The 18956-nt window shown below is 36.5% G+C and overlaps 1 long non-coding RNA gene across 3 annotated transcripts in view; it reads right to left on the bottom strand.

Annotated features, from left to right (window-relative positions):
- Positions 1–523: 523 nt before the first annotated feature.
- The window catches only part of LOC119616726, a 54720-nt gene continuing 36287 nt past the window's right edge, over positions 524–18956 (bottom strand). Inside the window, exons 1-3 of one of the 3 annotated variants that reach the window (XR_005232728.1) lie at positions 10492–10747; positions 9332–9389; positions 524–1387 (exon numbers count right to left, since the gene is read on the bottom strand). This is a non-coding gene — a long non-coding RNA (uncharacterized LOC119616726). Of the gene's footprint in view, positions 1388–9331; positions 9390–10491; positions 10748–18956 lie in introns of those variants that run through there. The other 2 variants (XR_005232727.1, XR_005232726.1) reach the window with 2 other exon arrangements.

Below are 18956 nucleotides of genomic sequence, written 5' to 3'. Positions count from 1 at the left end.
CATTATAATGACAACAGGAAATGGTAAATGGTAATTATCCACATTTTTGCAATATGTGCACAAAATGTCTGAAGCACAATGGCATTAATGATAACAATATGTTGGGCTGCTGATGGGAACTCAGATAAAAAAAAAGTGATTAGTAGATGTCTAAATTATATTGTAAATGCTCTGTGTGCACAGCTTCATGTCATATCAGTTGCAGAACCAGCTAAATACAGTTTAAGGTTTCTCTAAAATGTGGACAGTGATCAGTTTTATTGTTGATCTAATAGTCTGTAATAAGTCTTTTTAAACAACTGTCTGAGAAAGTAGGAGTGCTTTATATTTTATTTATCTCTGAGGATGCATTTTACTCATTGTCTACAAATATGGGAAAAAGTGAAATAGGTCAACATAGTTTTAAAAAAGGCTGTGTATTTTTTTAACAGAACTGCTTCTTTTCTTTTTGCCAACACACTCAAAGAAAGAAAAAATAAATAAAATGCCACAATGCAAGATAAAATGTAGTATATTTTATACATATAAAAATGCTATGAATAACTTTTATTTTAATTTTAACAGGTATATTCTGTGGTTTTCATACAAATTTTATTTGGTAGGAAAGATGATAAAATGGCTCTTTCAGTCGTAAAGGTTGCAGACTCCTAGTATAGGTAAATTGTTGCATTTACCTCTAATCCTGAGAAGAAAATCTTCCTAACTTTTAACATGGAGCATAAACTGCTGAAAAGAAAGAACTCATTGGCAAGTTGAAGTGATTGATAAATTCTAACATAAGTGTTTTCTGAGAATATGTACACGGATGTTAGTGTGTTGTGTGCCAATATGTGAGATTGTTTCCCATGTTAGTGTGTACAGGTTGTGTCTACGTTATGTTTGTGTAAAATGTATTACCACCGTACCATACCAATACTAATGAGGGTTTAGCTAACTTCCCAAGTGGTGAAATGGATAATAAATAAATAAATATAAGCTTCCTAACTATAGTATAAAAATGCTAGAATATAAAAAATAGCAATATAAAAAAGTAGCAAATATTAAAACTTAGCTATTGGTCAATAGTTTACCACTCTGTGCTATGAAATGTTAGCAAGGAACCTTGGTAGATAAGTCCAAATAATATCAACCAGAACTTGTGGTTTATATTTTATTAACATCACAGTATATTACAGAAACATTTGGGTTAAAATAGTCACCATGCAAAAAAGTAATACTAATAAAACAGAAAAATCAACAAATCTGTGTATGGTATAGTCAAGCTATTGTGGTTAAGTGTGTGTGCGCATGTTTATATGAACTTCTCAGTCTTGCAGTTGGTTTGATTTTCAGATCCGACTTAGTTTTCTGGACCGCTCTCCAACATGGTCTGACCTGGTCTAATCATCTGAAACAAAGAAAAAGACAAGTCTTTTTTTTAAACCACTTCATCTGCAGCAGTTGTACACTGCTACTATGCATTTCTGCATTTTTCCCTTTCAGTCCATGTTATGAAAAATCATTAAAATACAAAAAAAAAAAAAAAAAAAGCTGAATGTTGGATGGCATACGCACAACCTTTTATGTGTACCTGCAAATTGGTAATTATATTTTGACCCAAATGATGTTTTTGTAACCCTTCTTGTAACTGGTCTGACAAATATAAATGATGAAACATTTTTTAAGTCATGTGGACTAATCACATCTAGGACATCAACTCATGTAAAATGTTTTTATTTTGATTTTCATACAGTCATTAATTGCTTGAAGCTCTTGTGGTCAGGAGAAGAGGTGCTTTAATATGTCTTGACAACTCGACAGATACAAAAGAACACACACACATAAAAATTTACCCTGTTTGAATCAGCTCGGTCTCTTTATAAAGTGTAAAAAAAACACAAAGATAAAATAATAAAATGTGTCGAGCTGCAAAATCTAACAACTCAGAAATTCTATTAATATGTGTAACAGTAGAAAGAGTTGAAAATCATGAGAAATGACAGAAGTAAAGCTTTATTTAGACCAAACTGTAAAATGTCCCCATCTCAACACCAGGCTTCTGATTACTACACTGCTCCAACATCAGTGGTGCAATAAGGCAAAAACAAAAAATAATTTCTACATCTCCATATAAATATAACATGATGAATATTTAATTTTGTTTGTTTTTAAATCAACTTAAGCTTGATCGAGGTATCGAAAGAAAAAAAATACATTATTTATTTTTAAAATGAATTATTCAATAAAAATAACAGGAAGCAAAACAATGTTGAATAAATGTTGAATTGAATCACAGCATTGTTCTGACATAGCATGTCCAGTTTAATTCAATAGTTTGAATAAAAGCAACAATGTTAATAAAGTTACAGAATTGAACAAAAAAAAAAACCTCAGAACAGATGAGCCCAAAATGGAATAAATTTTCCGAAGGGGTGAAGAAAACATGTCAAGTAAACACATCAACTTTGAATTAAATGTTCTGAGATTAATCTGAAGCTGACAGCCCAGTTATGAAAACGACAAATATTGTGTGTTAATTTTTGCTCTAAAAATCTACAGATAAGGTTGTATTTGATGCACAGCATATCTCATTAAATATTTAAAAACCTTGACAAATGAACTCAAACCATCGTGTTACTATAAAATCACAAATAAACATCTCTGGTTTCATATATGAAAACTAAAGCTCACTTTTAGAAAAACTTGAAAATTAGAATTATTATGAGCATCTACAAACACAAACACATGGAGGATTAAATGAACCCTGATCTTTGGCCCGATGACCTCTGGTTCCAGCAATGTTCATAACAAACATGTCAGAAATCACTTTCAGGGTGTCTAGATACAAACAAAATCTGAAATGACTTTTAAAAAGACTATTAAATTAATATTATAATTATTATTAATGTTGCAATTATCAATTAGGATGCTTAAGAAACCACTTAAAAGCAGTTACAGAGAATCAGAGACAATACTGAGTCATTTCTTGTCAAATAGTGAGCCAACTCGGATCTGGGCTGTCAGTTTTTACTGTTTGCCTGAATTGTCTATTTTTTAAATATCAAGCATTTGTAATTTATTTGCATGTAAGCAAGTGTTTGTAAATAAAAAAAATATTTTATCATATAAAGTAATTTACCTAACAAAGCAATAAAATAAAACAAAATATTTAATGAAAGTATAGCATCTGATTTTGCCAAATATTGATCTTGCTTCTGTGTATAAAATGTTTATAACTGTTTATAACTGATTTTAAACGTGTTTACAATCTATACATGTTTATAAAGGATTTATTGATGCTTTATGAAGGGCCCTTTATTGTAATGTAGCCAAAACAAGAACAGAAAATAAACTTGTAACTTTGACCCTATCTTCATGACAGAAAATTCACAGAATTAAAACAAGCCTTGGACCAAAATTTAAATTTATTGTAGATTTATTGTATTAATTTAAAAGTTGGCCCATGGAGGTTTTCTACAGCTGATACTGATGACAATCTTTAGAAATCAGGGCAGCCAATGGCCAGTGTAAAACACTATTTTTTTTAAATTAAGGGTCAATATGTTTTTTTTTATTTTACAAAATTTAACAATAATCGCTTAACTTAAATTAAAGTATATGTAACAACCCTTAAAAAAACCTTGTACAATTAGTATATTGAAAATAATTCTCGCTAAAAAATAATAATAAAAAAGACAATTGTGGCCTACAGTGAGCTGGTTGTAGCAGCTGCTGCTGCGTCTTCATTTTCCTATTTGATAGATGATAAGATTTGTACAGGCATGGCCAACTGCTGATTTTTTAAAAAGTGGCTGATGTCAGCTGATTAAACTTGGTAGACAGAATATTTGGTCTATCTGTCATTACAATACAGTTTAATATTCAACTGGATATAGATGAATATAAAGAAAGGAGTACTGTAGAAAGACTGCATGTACTGTTCTTTTTACTTCAAAAGGTTTTGATAGATAGTTAATTTATTTTATTGAAGGAAGGTAATTTTCATTTTTCAATTAAAAAGGGCTACAGGAGTAAACTTAGTGAAAAATTATAGCTAGTTTTTCACTTCAGCATATTGTGAATTGAGAAAATTTTTCAGCAAAATCTTTTTGCTGTAGTGATTATTTATCCCTGTTTCATTAAATTTGTGCAAACTTTTCCTTCGGTGATACTTCACTTCCCATGTAGAATTAACAGCCACAGCAAATGTGTATTAATTATCTATTTTATTTAGAAAATGTGACCAAAAATATTTTTTTCTTTTTGTAATTTTCAGCAGTCCAGCTTATTTTTATCTGTTTTTCAATCCAAAATATATATTTTTGAAAGCATCAAATATAAAATTACCCATCTGTCCGTCAACTGGAGCTTTAACAGAAAGATTCTGAGAAAATGGTGCAACAAAGAAAATGTCTGCATAATTGAGCTTCTTTGTTTCCATCCCACTGTGCAGCTCTCACATCTTCATGATATAGATTGCTGATATTGACTTCAAAAACGTGTCCACTCAGTTGGAAAACAAAAAGAAGCCAACTTGAACCCCAAATCTAATCAGTCTGTGCTGACACACATCTGCAAAGCTTCCCGCTACTGAGGCTGCAGACAAGGCTTTAAATTTTTAACTACAGCCACAACATGCCAAAACTTTTTCTTTAAAAAGTCCTTTTCAAAAAATAGATTTGCAACTTTTGAAACTGATGTAGCAAGAAAGTGTTAACTTTGACTCAGCAAAGGATTTCCAGCCTTACATTCAGCAAGTCCTGAAGAGTGTTTAATATCTATGTGTATGACCTTGTTGGTGACATTAGTTTGGTGGGATTAACGAGGTTAATATGCAGATGCGTTAATCTGCTGGTGTGATGTGGTTGTGCAAAATCCTCTTTTAAATTGGCCTCTTACACAGACAAATGATGCTAAAAATACACCAACCATCCCACCACGACAATTCAATTTGCTCAGATAGCAAACAAAAGCAGTTTGGCAGCTAACAGGCAAACTGGATACAAAAAGAGATTAAAAATATATATTAGATCTGCCCCAAATCTTAAATGTGGCCAGGGGTACAGTACTGAGGAAAGCCTTAACAATTTCAGCTATTTGCTGAGTAAATAGGCCCCAGGTGTGTATGAATTACACAAAATTACCCCCACAGCTTTAGCTTGAGGCATATGAAGTGGGCACTAGTTAGAGAGAGAAGACCCACGTGGAGCTGCGACGCCATCTTGTTTTACAGACGCACTGAAAAGAAAGGGTTAGAGACTGTTCTGCGGCAAAAAGAACTGCTTAAGCACACACACAACATCACAGACACGCTGAAAGACACTGTAGGAAGCACACGCCCTCACACTGACCAGCTCTGAGTATTGATGAGTGAGCTTGTCCCGCCTGCAGCTGAGTGCAGACAGCATGCTGAAGGGAGTGGCAGAATAAACTGCAGAATGGTGACTGTGAGCTCAACACAGTAGAAACGGCTGCTGCTGACACAAAGAAACTGTGGAAGAGTGTCCTCGTCAGCTGTCTGTCGCCTTCACTGGTGATTTTTCACAACGCACCAAAATATCTGGTCAGTTGTTTCACTGTCATTATGATGTACACAAGCCAAGTTCACAGAGGGTGTTCAAATGAGGTTTGGGCTTGACAATCCACCAAATATTCATTGTACACATTGAACGGAACTATCACTTTAAAAGGGATTGCATCCATCAGCGCCTGCCTGCTGGCATCCTTAGTCACAAGATGTGGGAACAGCCCGTATTTTGAGCCACAAAGACACATTTTGTTTGAAAACTGAAACTGAAGCCGACTGGGGGCTGACAAATCTCTGAGATGCTTTGCTGCAGGAGATTTGTGTAGCAGGTTTCATTACAGACTGACACATTTAAAGCTGCTCTGGAAAACCAAGCACATAAAGACATTTTTATTCATGTTTGACCAGATCTGAATTCAGCTCACATACTTGTCACAAACCTGGCCAGTTTTGAGAACATAGGGTGGTGAAGTACTTTATCGTAGCAGGTTCATACCCACTTACTACCTGTCTGACTGTAGCTGTCTTTCCTTTCTGACTAAGCCATGGGGACACGGTGTACCCACAGCGTTTGGAGAAGGTGAACAATAGAGAGCACCTGATAGATGCTTACTTATTCCAGGTTACTGTTCATTCGTTAAGCTGAGCAAATGAAAAACAATTTAGACGTGGTAAAAAGATAGGTATAGGAAAATTGCTAAGGTAGCAGAATAGCAGTGTAGTTGGGGTTCTAGTTAAACTCCATATTGGGTCAATAAAAATATCTAGGAGCCATTTCTGTTCAAAGAATTATGTTTAACCACATAAGAATATCACATTCAGCTGTTTTCAGAATGAAGCATGCCGCTGAAGAACAACCTGATATGACAGTAATGCCACAAAATGATTTTTCCAATTTAGTAAAAAAAGATTTTTAATTAGCCACCAGGCAGTTCATAGATGCAAACAAATCTTATAAAATGTGTTTCTATTTATTAAAATTATACTTTCACAATCACTTCTCTTACATAAACGTAACCATCAATAAAAGCAAGTTATCAGTATTATTGCTGTGCGTCATTAAAGGCAGAAACCCACATCTTAGATACAGTAAAATGCATGTTTAAGTTAATATCAATAAATCATGCTGGTAAAGAGCTGCTGGTTAAAAACAAACAAAGAAACAAACAAAAAACATTGAGCGAATGAATCTCAGTAGCAATATGACACTCCAAAGAGTACCAGCAATAGGTGGGAGTAACACTTGGTGACCTAAACAACTTGTTTAACTAGATAAGGAGCTTCAGTTTCAGACAAAATGACACAACCTGCTACTATGACCAACCAAAGTTTTATTGAAAGTTAGGAAAAATAAGTCTTTGTACAATGAAAAAGGGATGCTGCCAATGTTGCTGCAGCTGGACACTTGAATCACATAAAGCTGCACATCAACAAGTCTTTCAGATGTGAATTGTGGACATATTTGTATCCAAATGCGTTGTTTTGTGTTTGCACAAAGGGTATCACTGGCTGCCCTGCTAATGTCACCTCTATTTTGTGTTAGCATGAGTGAGTGCTAACATTGAAGAAAGTTTGCTGAGGTCAAGCACATAATGTACAGAGCTGTTATGGTCACGCTCTCAACATTACTCTGTGCTGCTCTCAAGTCATAAAGGCACAAGTACACAGACATCCAGGCATGCCACAGAAATTAAAGAGCTTTCATACTGAAAGATGACACTTTATTTAAAATTATCAACCAGTCATTAGAATTATCTCTTAAAAGCTACTTATGCTAACCAGCTGTTAGCCCCAGCAATAACTATATATGGACATAGCTGCAACATGTATTCAAATTTGTTATATTGGGATGTAGTGGGGGATGAGGGATAAATATGAGGATCCAATCAGCATTCAAAAGGTCTGTGTGAGTACCCCGTTGTAGCTTAAAACTGCTGGCAATCACTGTTTCTAAAGGAATGTTTCCTTAATGTGTAACATTTTCAGATCAGCTGACTAAAAAAGTTAGTCTTTATCATGAACAACATCCATGTTACCTCATAAATGTATGTGCACTAAACATAGATAGACCATGTATATACCAATGGTGCTGAGGCTGCTAATGTATCAGTTGGTAGGGATTTGAGTAAACCTTTAGACTGACTAGACATGCTGATCAGGTGAACTGATACATTCAACAGCCCCAGTGTATGTAAAGAAATGTATTTCTCTAATTGAATACATTTGCGTAGTAACACAGATGTTCAGTTGAGAAAATGGTGACAAACTAAAAAAAACATGTGACATGCAAAAAATGTAGAGGGAATATTAGCCAATATTAGCTAATGGAGCATTCTTATCCATTGTTTTAAAATGAGTTGTTTTAAAGGTCTAAAAAAACAAACAAATCAAGAAACAAAAAACTGGCCTTCATTTGGCTAGCTATTAGCTTTACCTGGATGAAGACTTTTACCTCCTTCCTCATACTCTGGGCTCTATAATTAATATCATGGCTGATAAGGTACTAACTATTGATAAGTATTTGACATAACATCCCTTAACTATCTAGAATAGCCCTTTAAAGGCAAAAAATGTTGCTGCTTTGGTATTAGCTCTTGTGTCACAGGTCAGTACCTGTCATTCATCTACACAACTCAAGTTCAGCTGCCTTAACTATGTCACATGACTTAAAACCACCTCTACATTCCCATCCTCCAAATCCCTTGGGTTTTTACCAGCACATGTTAACTACCTGTTCCAGATTTCTGCTTGAATGTGATGGAGCCCTTTGGTGAATCAGCAAGAAAGAAGTCCAGGTGACATGCAGCATTACAGGAAGGTGTGAACTGAAAAATGTGACACACGGGGATACAGTCAAAGCCTTAGCACACTGCGCCATGCCCCCCCACCCCACCCCAACCGATCGCCATTGTTGGAGGCAGGAATGTGAGGGAGTTTGTGTTGGCCGTGCATCCCTCTCAGCTCCCGAGAGCCTAACCCGTGGACATGAAAACACAACGTCACAAGTTAGGGTCTCAGGGACGGTGAGAGACACAGATCTAAACAGACTGCTCTGCTTTTCTAGGTCCCCTCTGGATCTTTGACAACTACTAGTTACAATGTGTTTCTGTACAAGAAGAAATGCTGACCTTTTAAGTCAGATGAAGACTCAGAACATTTTAGAATTGCCCTGCATCCACTTCAACCTGTTACAGTCATTAAACATACACACACTTGAAAGACATGCTTGAGTCAAGATGCTACTGTAAGTGATTTTAATCATACAAGCGCAAACCTCTGCCAGACACAACACTGACCAGTCTCTTCTCAACTCACTCGCTCAGTCACCCTTCATCCCCCTCCCCCACCGTGTAGAACAATACAGCATTTGAAAAATGCCTCCTGCCATCAGGTAGAGAGCCTGCTGCTGTACAGTATGCCCGAAGATTTCCTGCAGAGTCCAGGAAAACCTGAATTGGCAAATTATTTATGGTGCACGAGACAAAACCCAAGCATGGATACATCAATTAAAGCTCCAAAATCCGAAGCTAGGACTGCACAGCATCATTACAATCCATCTGACACCACGACTTGCACGCCTGTCCAACTGACACATATTCCACCCTACAACAAAATCATTCAGAGCATGCTCAATGGTCGCAAGAGCACGTCTTCGTTCAGCATGAGGTTCTGAATCCCAGAAAAGCTTTGCAAAAAGAAAAAAAGAAGCCAGATAGCAAAGCTCAATGGCTTCTTCATGCTACCATGGTGGTCTAAATGCTTAGGAAACAGATGGGGAGCTGAGAGGGAAGCGGAGAGGAAGAGCGTTCATTGGTGTCGACTCACCCTCCCCTTCAGATTCAGGATGCCCCCGTCGCTCGGTGCTCTTCTAGCTTTCTGCCTACTTGGGAAGAAGAAAAAAAAAAGGACAGAAAGAAAAAGAAAGCTTAGATTTAAACTTACGGCATGTGCTGAAGAAAAAAAGATAAAGCTCTTTTCAATGCTTTTTTTTCTTTTAGAAAAAGGAAGAAGCAGATAAAGAAGACCGGCCGGCTGGCCTGACAAGCTGCTTAAAGTCAGACTGGATAAAAGGAACAAGAGCGGCAGACAGCGATGGGACAGATGAGAATGGGTGGTAGGACTGAGCTGGAATGAACCATGTGAATGCTTCTTCTACCTCTATCTTTTCTCTCTCTCTCCTTTTCTCCCTCTCTCTCTCTTTCAAACACACACACACACAAATACGAGAGAGCCAGCAGTCCAAGGAGAAAAGTCGCAGGAAAGATAAGCTATGAGGATTTCTTGGACCAGAAAAGAAACACTAAAAAAAGTTTAAATTAGAGGACTGACTAAAAACGTACAGTCGCAATAGAAAGCGACACAATAACAAGTGTGGACGGACAGAATCTATACTTTCAACCGGGGCCACAGTGCCAGCAAAGCATGCCAGTGAGCTGCCTCACCAACTCCAGAGAGCAAAAGTAGGAGGGGGTGTGGGGGGCACATGTACACTCAAACATACACTCACACACATGTGCATGGGTTGCCTACACAAAACTGCCATTTTCCTCATTTGTTTTTTCATACACCTCCACTTACTTTATTTCCAAACCTGCAGCTCCAAGGCAGGTGGGCATCAAGGGGCAAAAAAAATGCCTGCACACACACACACACACACACACACACACACACACGTACATTCAAAGGCACACAAATCCAAGTTAAAGGACAAAACCAACATGCCTGCTGATCTCTTGTCTCGCTCTGCTTTCTCTGTTCCTCTCCCTCTTCCTTTGCATTGTTTTCTCTCTCAGTCACATGCAAAGGTGGAAAGGAGGGAAGACTGGAGAAAAAAATGCACTCCCCACCCTCTTCCCTCTTCTTAACTAACATTCTACCTTTCTTCTCTCTAGCTTTCACCTATACCTTTCCCCCCAACTTCCGGAGGAGGAAAGACATTTGCAAGGAGGAGAAAGAGGGGAGAGAAAGATCATCATTTAATTTACCTCACAGCTGTGATCACTTACAGCCAGAGGCCCTCTTTTCCTCTGTATCAGACAAGAGGGGAAGAGAAAAAGAGGGATGTAAGGAGGGAGGGGGGGTATAGTAGTCCTCCTTTCGTTGTTTTTTTCCACCTTGCTGTTGTCCATTTTCCACCCAGAAAACAAATCCTTACTGTTCCTTTGCTTGCATGCAAAAAAGTAGAAAAAAAAGCAAAATCCACATTTGCAGCTTAACCTCTCTCTCTCTCTGTTCTCTCACTGTGCCTCTCACACCGTCCTCTCAGGAGCAGGAGAGACCTGCAGACAAAGTGGGAAAGGAGACAGGGCCACAGAAACATTGCTACATGATGTGCTTTGGCTTATAGAGGCTACATTTAATCTCCACTGGCTCCCCCCGGCTTTGGTATGGGGAGAAAGAGAAAGAGAGAGAGAGGGAGAGTAAGAGAGGGTGGGAGAGAGAGAAAGAGAGAGAGAGAGAGAGAGAGAGAGGAGATGATGGGGGAGGGACAGATGGAGTGAAGAGAAGGAGAGCGACGACATACAACCGGCTGGGAACTCAAATAAGCGACGAGGCCTGACAGACTGGGAAGAGGGAAAAAAAAGGAAAAGAAAGATCCCTGGGACCACACTGCCCTCTTGCTTTTCTTCTCCTCTCTCCCCGACTGCCTGATCGCATGAGTCTGCACACAACTAATCTCCAATCCTCTTTGACTGCCGTCTGGCAGATGCCACATTGTGTCAGTTTTTTAAAAACTCTATACAGCTGTAGAAGTGTACACATCTGGATCTGAAACTCTCAGAAGCTCATGCTCAGCACCCACTCTGAAAAATTCATCCATTTTACTGTTTTTTTTTTTCTGATTGATCACACACTAAAATGAAAATTACTCCACATTTAGCAAAACCTTACACTCAAAGGGCAAAACACTGGCCCACATTTGCACAAACACATCATAATTTACTTCCTGTCTGTACTACTGTAGATCCCTGTATGTTGGTTCAGCCCAGTGATTCTCATCAGGTGGGTGGTGACCTAAAAGCGAGTTGCAGACCTGTTTTCAGGTCTCCCCTAGGCCTTTGCTAGGGCAACAAATTTTAAAAGCCATGATAGCTGAGGTGTTGATTTAAAGTTTTGTGCTTCTAACACAATTTCTACATCAATAATCAATTTTGGGGAAGGGGAGTTAATGTAATGCAAACTCATCAGGGTTTTCATAAAAACAGCAAATATTCCTCACCTTTGTTTATAACTAAATTTAGTTACGATTAGTTACAGAACTTCATACATTAGTTTGTAATATCTTGGCACAGCTCATTTTACATGATCATAGCGCCAACTTTTGCTTTAACTCTTTAACTCTCCACAGCTCAATTTCTTCTCCCAAAATTTGTCTACTTCTGTTACCTCTCGTCCTCACAGCTTTTAGTTGTTTCATTTCAGAAGAAAAGAGAAGAACTTTACCTTTTCTCTTTTGACCTGTCATATCTGATTCCATTGTTCTCCTTTTGACTTTGTTTGCATCTGGATTATTTAACAGACTCAATATCTGTCTCGCACTGAGATTGTCTGAAGTGTGATTGTCAATGTTCAAATGTAAACAAATGACTTTGTTGGCAACAAAACATGACTGCTGATTTTACAAATTTATTAAAAATTATCCAGTAGACTTTTGGTAGTGAATATTGTGTATTTATTTATTTTTTTATCTTAGATGATACAGATATACAAGGAAGAGTACTACCAAAAGTACATAATACGCCTTTCAGAAAATTGTCAAAACAATCAAAATTCAAATCATGAATTCCCTCACACAACAATCCTGAATGCATGTGTTGGAGCACAGACAAGGTTCTCACAAAGGGTTTACCTCTAACCTTGATCTATCATTCCATGACCTTGAAATCAGTAGGGATCATCCTTGACCCATGAGGTGTTCAGCTGTACAGTTTGACATTTCAATGTTAAAGTTATCCATTTAGATTTGGGCAAGAAATTGTCCACAGACAGATAGAAAGATAACACATAACATCATTCTTCCTGTTAGGCATAAAAAAATTTTTATCAAAAACATTGGAAAAATTACATATTTTGACAGCTATAGTGACTTTAAGAAAAAACAAAATCAATATTCTGACTGTTATGTTAGCCTTATGGTTAATGCTCAAATAAGTAACTGAATAATTCTAATTTGACATTTTTAAAAATGTTTTTAGTGGCTGGGTACTCAGCTAAAGCTCCATATTTTGAGTCTTTTTGAAACTACTTCTCAGTATTTGGATTTTTTTCATGCTTGTGCATAAAAGTTTAACAGACTTAACAGACGTAACAGCACTTCAGTAAGACTGAAGTTACTGAAGTGAAGACTTTGGTTTTAATAAAATGCGGGTAATTGAGTATAAAAGGGAAGATTTCCCTTTCTAGCATTACCACATAATGGTCATTTTGGTTTATCATTAAACTTGTTTTGTGTGTGTGTGTGTGTGTGTAGGTGTTTGTGTGTGTGTGTGTGTGTGTGTGTGTGTGTTTGAATACTGTAATATACTATTTTACTATCTCAAATTAAAACTGCACTATTGTTTAATTCAATAAATTTGAGAAATTGAAAATCTTCTTTGATTTGGGTCACAGGCTGTCATTAGGGATGATGATGGGTCCTGAACCCAGACCAGTTGAGAACTACTGGTTTAGATAAATTATCTCTGCACTGCCGAAAAACTGAGTAAGAACACATAAATAATCTCTCCAGCGGCTTTTAAGGTTTTTAAATGGTCTTGCCCGTCATATTTAACAGAACTTCTTGTTCTTGTTACTGCATCACCATTGAAGGCACTTTTTACCTGGATTTTTATGTAGGTGCTTTAAAAAAAGAATTATCAGTTTATGTTGTTTAGAAAAAATCCTTTGTACCCAAAGGATCAAGTATGATTTGATAAGACCAAAAATTCAATTTTGCAGCTGTCTCACAAATCAGAAGTAAAGAATGAAATAATTAACTGAATTCTGCATATTTTTTTGTATATCAGTAATGCATATTGAAAAATTTCAACTCACTAAACCAATGAAAATGGATTTCTGTAGAAATGATTCATTGAGGTCTTGAACACAACTTTGGTAAACATTGGTGTGTAAGGATATAACTCAGCGGTCCTTACAAACAAACAAACCCCAATGGACCAACTGAACCAACTTCAGACACAGCCACCATATAAAATATCAAAGATATATAATAAATGTATAATGTACAGTCAATTCACAAACAAGTTTCAAATTAGATTAGATTATTAAATTGGTAGACTAGAACCTTTGTTCATTGTTTTATTATTTAAGTACCAAAAAAGGAAAGAAGGAAGGAAGGAAAAAGAAAAAGGAAAATGTAGACTACCGAGTCTAGGCCCCTCCCTTATGTTTTGTGCATCAGTGTGTAGATAGTTGAAAAAAATAGATTATCTGAATAATGTGTGTTTGATACAGTAATAAAATGTAGGTTTAAAAAAAATAAATTTGTGTATATTTTAACAGAAGTGTTTTTGTTTTTAACAAAAAATCTGGAATGTTTTGTAAAATGGGTGTTTGATTGTGTTAACTGTGTGAAATGTTTTGAAAAACCAAAAGGGCTCTTTTTCCAAATTTGAGCCTAAGCAATCATAAAGAACTGTCTTTATTTGTGTCTGTCCCATTTATCACCTGCTTTGAGTCCACACAGAGCTGGTTCTCAACAAGGGGCTAATATTAGCATGCTTTGAGGACGAGACTCTGCATCAGCTACACAAAGGCTCTTGTTCATATTGAGGCATGGTTGCAACACGCAGAGAAGAACAGAGTGGTGAGAAATACACAGAAGAAATGGTTTTATTTGGATACATTGTGATTTGTTGAATAGATTTTTCTTCAAAAGCAATAAAATAAATTCCATCAGTAAGATGAGTGATACTTTTCCCAGGTAAATGACAGTTTTGGTAGCATTGATTTACCAGTCCCACTTTGCTTTCTTTGTTATCTGTGGGTTACAATCAGCAGCTGGCTAGTCAAGTAGTACGTAAATAGAGACCCAGATCTGTCATGCAGTGGCCCACGCATCAAAGAAAATGGCAGCAGCACTGCAACACTGCGTCGGCAGAGGTGGCAACAAAAATCACACACTGTGTGTGTGTGTGGAGGCAGGACAGGGGGACGAGTAGGACACAATCTCTGACCACAGTGGCTGCATAGCCTGATTGATAGCTGACACATCTGAGTTTAGTGTGGACAGGATTGTGTGTATGTGTGTCTTTTTTTAAAGCAATTGCATTGGAGTTACCAATAGTTCTGGATTTTTTTTTTATTATCACCCAGTGTCTGTTTGTGTGTTTGTTTATCGGGGCCTTTAGCAAAGTATCTCATGAACCATTAAACAGATTTCAATGAAACTTCTAATTACTAAAAAGTAATTATTCTATATACATCTACAACTGATTACGTTTTGGAGTCAATCCTATTCAAGGTGGCTGATGCAGCTGAGCAACCTTTGTCTGTACAAAAATTGAGATGACTTGACCAATTTACAGATATCAAGCTATATGTAGGTGTGATAGTAGCTGAGCATCGTGCCCAACACACACTTCTAGCTCTACACTTTGTGGTAGTTTTACTTCAAACACTGTCAATAAATGCTGGCGTCAATCTTGTTTGTCTATTAGCAAAATATCTCATAAACCAACAGATGGATCTTAATGAAACTCTCAAAGTAGTACACCTACAACTGAACAACCTTTGAAGACAATCCAACTTAAGATAGCATTTCACTTTCTTTAATTATAAAAGTTTTTTGTTTTTTTTCATCACCATTTTTTTCATGTTTTTGAATACATAGTATGCATTTTTCAAAAGAGTTAAGAAATTAATTGTGAAAAAAGTTCCATTTGGCTTTAAGCACACATCTACATGCATATAAGGAAGACAAAAGAAACAAGAGTTACATGTCCAGAAACTAGGAAAGAGGAAAATCACAAAGGTATAATGCATTCTGCTGCAAACACAAGTGTGCACACACAGTCACACACAAGCCACACATGCACACATGTAACATGCATTTTACAAGACCCCAAATCTGAGCCTCTCACAGCAGGACATTTCACAGAGAAAACCAACAGGGGGCAGTCTTTTGTTCCTCCACACATCAGCTGAGCTATAATAAAAAACTGCAAGACTTAGGTGCATTGTCAGCATGCAGCATAAAAAGGCCAGTGCACATATTCCACCAATGGACGTGGAGCTTTACAGTCTTAAGCTCAAAAGATTGAGAAGAAGTACTGGAAGAGAAGCAGTCTAAAAATGTTCATACCAACTAGTATAAAAGGACAAATGTGGAGGGAAGAGATGTGAAAAAGTAGCTGTACTTGATTTCAGTAAGATTTCACTATAGACAGGAGGTTTTGATTTCCCTCTACAGTTAGGAATCAACAAGAAACACACATTAAAGGGAAAGTCTAGCCATTAATGAAGTGATGATCTGTTAAATAATCATAAATAGTCAGTACTAGGGATGTGCATTTTGAACAAAATATTTCAAATTTGTCTGGTAATTATTCAACTCCACACCACATTTGATCATTTTATAATAATTTCAAAATAAACAGGCGTTCTGTTAAAAAAAAGCACCTCAACTGAAAAAGCACCCTTAGGAAACAACTTAGCATGTTGCTAGCAGGTGTCGGTGTAAAAAAAAAGAAAGAAAAAGTGGTGACAGTGGGTTTAAGACAGTAGTCTTAAAATTTGCTAATTCTATCTAAACTTTCAATATTTAAAAGTCACTGCCCATCCCTAGTTAGTACCTTATCTATGGAGATTAATGTGTCTCAAAAGTGTACAAATTTATATATTTACCACAAGATTCACAAATGTATAAACAGTTTTTTAAATGTAAACATTTCTAACTGCACAAACAGGAATATGCTATGCATACAAAATGTCAAATGCACGTGTACAAATCACTAGATCCGTCAACATGAACCTTGAACACAGCATTTCATTTGTGAATCTGTTGTATGTCAAAAGTCTTAAAAGTCACATGCACAGGCAAACTGATTTGTGAGCTCATGTTGACTGAGCAGGCGATTCATGCACACGTATTCAACAATTTGTATGCATAGCTTTTTCCTACTTATGCAGTTTAAAATGTGGACATTTGAAAAAGAGTTTATGCATTTGTTAATTTTGTTGTATGCACAAATTTTCTTGTACACTTACAGATCTTATTGTTTGCTTCAAATCTTGTTGTAGGCTTTGGTGGATACTTTTGAGACTAATTTATCTCTATATTTATCAGCCTTGACATCAGAGCACAGACTATGGAGAAAAGGACAAAGTCTTTGTCCAGGACTCTAGCTTAGAGCTAGTGCCTGTTTTCTTTTTTTTTTATAAAATGATATACTGGTGTGAAAGAACACCACATCAGTGAATAGTAGACCTTTACAATCTTGCATGATGCTGTTTGTTTAGTTTGTTGTCATTTTCTCAACAAATGTCATTGTGACAAGAATTGTTTTATATGCCTGGAAAACAATAAATACAAGTACTTCTTTAGGTAGCCATTAGCCTATCCTGGACAAAGACTTCTGCCCTTTTCTCCATTCTCTGTGTTCTGTGATTAATGTTGTGGCTGATAAGGAACTAAATTCTCTGATAAGTATTTGACAAACCATTACTTCAAACATTACTAGACCATCTCTTTAAAACTCACAGCAGCAATTCCTGAAACAGCATTTAATCTCTGAAGCATGATCTGCGTGTTTATGTGCAGTAAGAAATTTTCAGCAAATTTCCTGTTCCTCACTGGGAGTCACAATCCCATGTTACATATTATGACAGGGACACTTTCTATACACTGTATTTTTAACATTGGAAATATTGTGACAATAATTGTTCAGAGTGACAGCTGATTTTACTGCTTCAAATCTTTCTCCCATTCATATCCCTTCTTTTCTGTCTTCACACAAGCAAAACCACAAATTCAGCTTGTCTTTTTCCACATCCTCAATCAGAATCAATGAGGTGTTCACACAGCAAATTAAATGCCTAGCATTCCTTTGAGTAATGCATATTGCCACCACCTTTCATGCCAGACTGTTAGACGTGTTTGGAAATGATAAAGTTATAGATATTTTGGTCAAACCTTGAACATACCATTATATACAATGGCATGTGATATTGCACTCATTGCATCTCATATGATCTCACATCCTCTGTTAGTATATGGAGTATGTGTTGTGAATGACTGCCAGCTACTACCACACCAAATTAAAATTCACTGAGTTATAGCCATTTTTTAAGGTGGCTAAGACTAATTTGCTGTGGGGGCCATTTTGAATTGAATTGACTCCAAAGGTTATTCAGTTGTGGATGGACTGCCAATGATTTCTTACTGAGTTTCAATAAAATCTGTAAAGTGGTTTATGAGATAGTTTGTTAACAGACACACTTAAGACTTACATGTGGGGAAATATTATCACTGCAACTTTGTTCAATATCAAAATGCTACTTAAGAATGAAAACCCATTGCAATGATCTCCTATGTGGTTAGAAGATGCTGCTCATTAGCTCTCTCTGTAACAATAATGTGCTTCTGAACACACAAACTGACAACTCAAAATGCACTGCTCAGATTTGCATTTATCCTGTTGACTTAAGACAAACACAAACATGAAATAGAAAAATGAAATATATACAGTTTGGTAACTAGGTTTAATTTTTGGAGTTGCTACTACAGACACATTTTGAAGAGCACCTACAATTATTAGAAAATCTCCTGCATTTTAAGAAAATGTTTGAAACATTTCTGATTTAAGCAAAAGCAATCATCTCTTTTCAAAAAATTGTTTTTGTAATTTTTTGTGTGTATTTCAGTTTTGGACAGGTGACTACAAAAATTGATGAAACAAATTTTTGATATTTGTGGACTAAATGATTTAAGAAATAAGTGTTTCAAAACATGAGAGAAACTCTTAAAGCCTGTTTTTTTTAAAAAAAAAAAAATTCTTCAAAAGAACAGCACACAAAGGTTGTCATTTAACATGCAAAAGAAAGTGCTGCTCTATCTGCAAACAGCCGGGACTCTTATTGAAGATGGTGAGGATCCATTATCTGGCTTTAGCAGGCTGCTAAATAATAACAGTGAACTGTATTGATCCAGCTGTGAAGAGTGCAGTGCAGACCTCAGGGAAAGCTAGGAGGTTGTACAGTTATCTCCCACGGTGTAATGCTCAACTATACAACCTACTACCTCAACCTGGGAGCAAGCAGACCTGGTCACCAGGGCTTCGTGACTCTGCAGCCATCTGATCCAGAATGGGAAATTATTTTAAAACATTTTGAAAGCTAAGTGTGAAACTTTTCATCTCGTGTCATCATTCTATCAGATCTGTTGTAGCAGTGCACATCTGGATCTTAGATTCAGTCTTCTTACACACAGCCATTACAGCAAACATGTCTT

This window comes from Kryptolebias marmoratus, linkage group LG2 (assembly GCF_001649575.2).
Source record: "Kryptolebias marmoratus isolate JLee-2015 linkage group LG2, ASM164957v2, whole genome shotgun sequence".
In the NCBI taxonomy this organism is placed as follows: Eukaryota; Metazoa; Chordata; class Actinopteri; order Cyprinodontiformes; family Rivulidae; genus Kryptolebias; species Kryptolebias marmoratus.
This window is presented reverse-complemented; position numbering and strand designations above follow the sequence as displayed.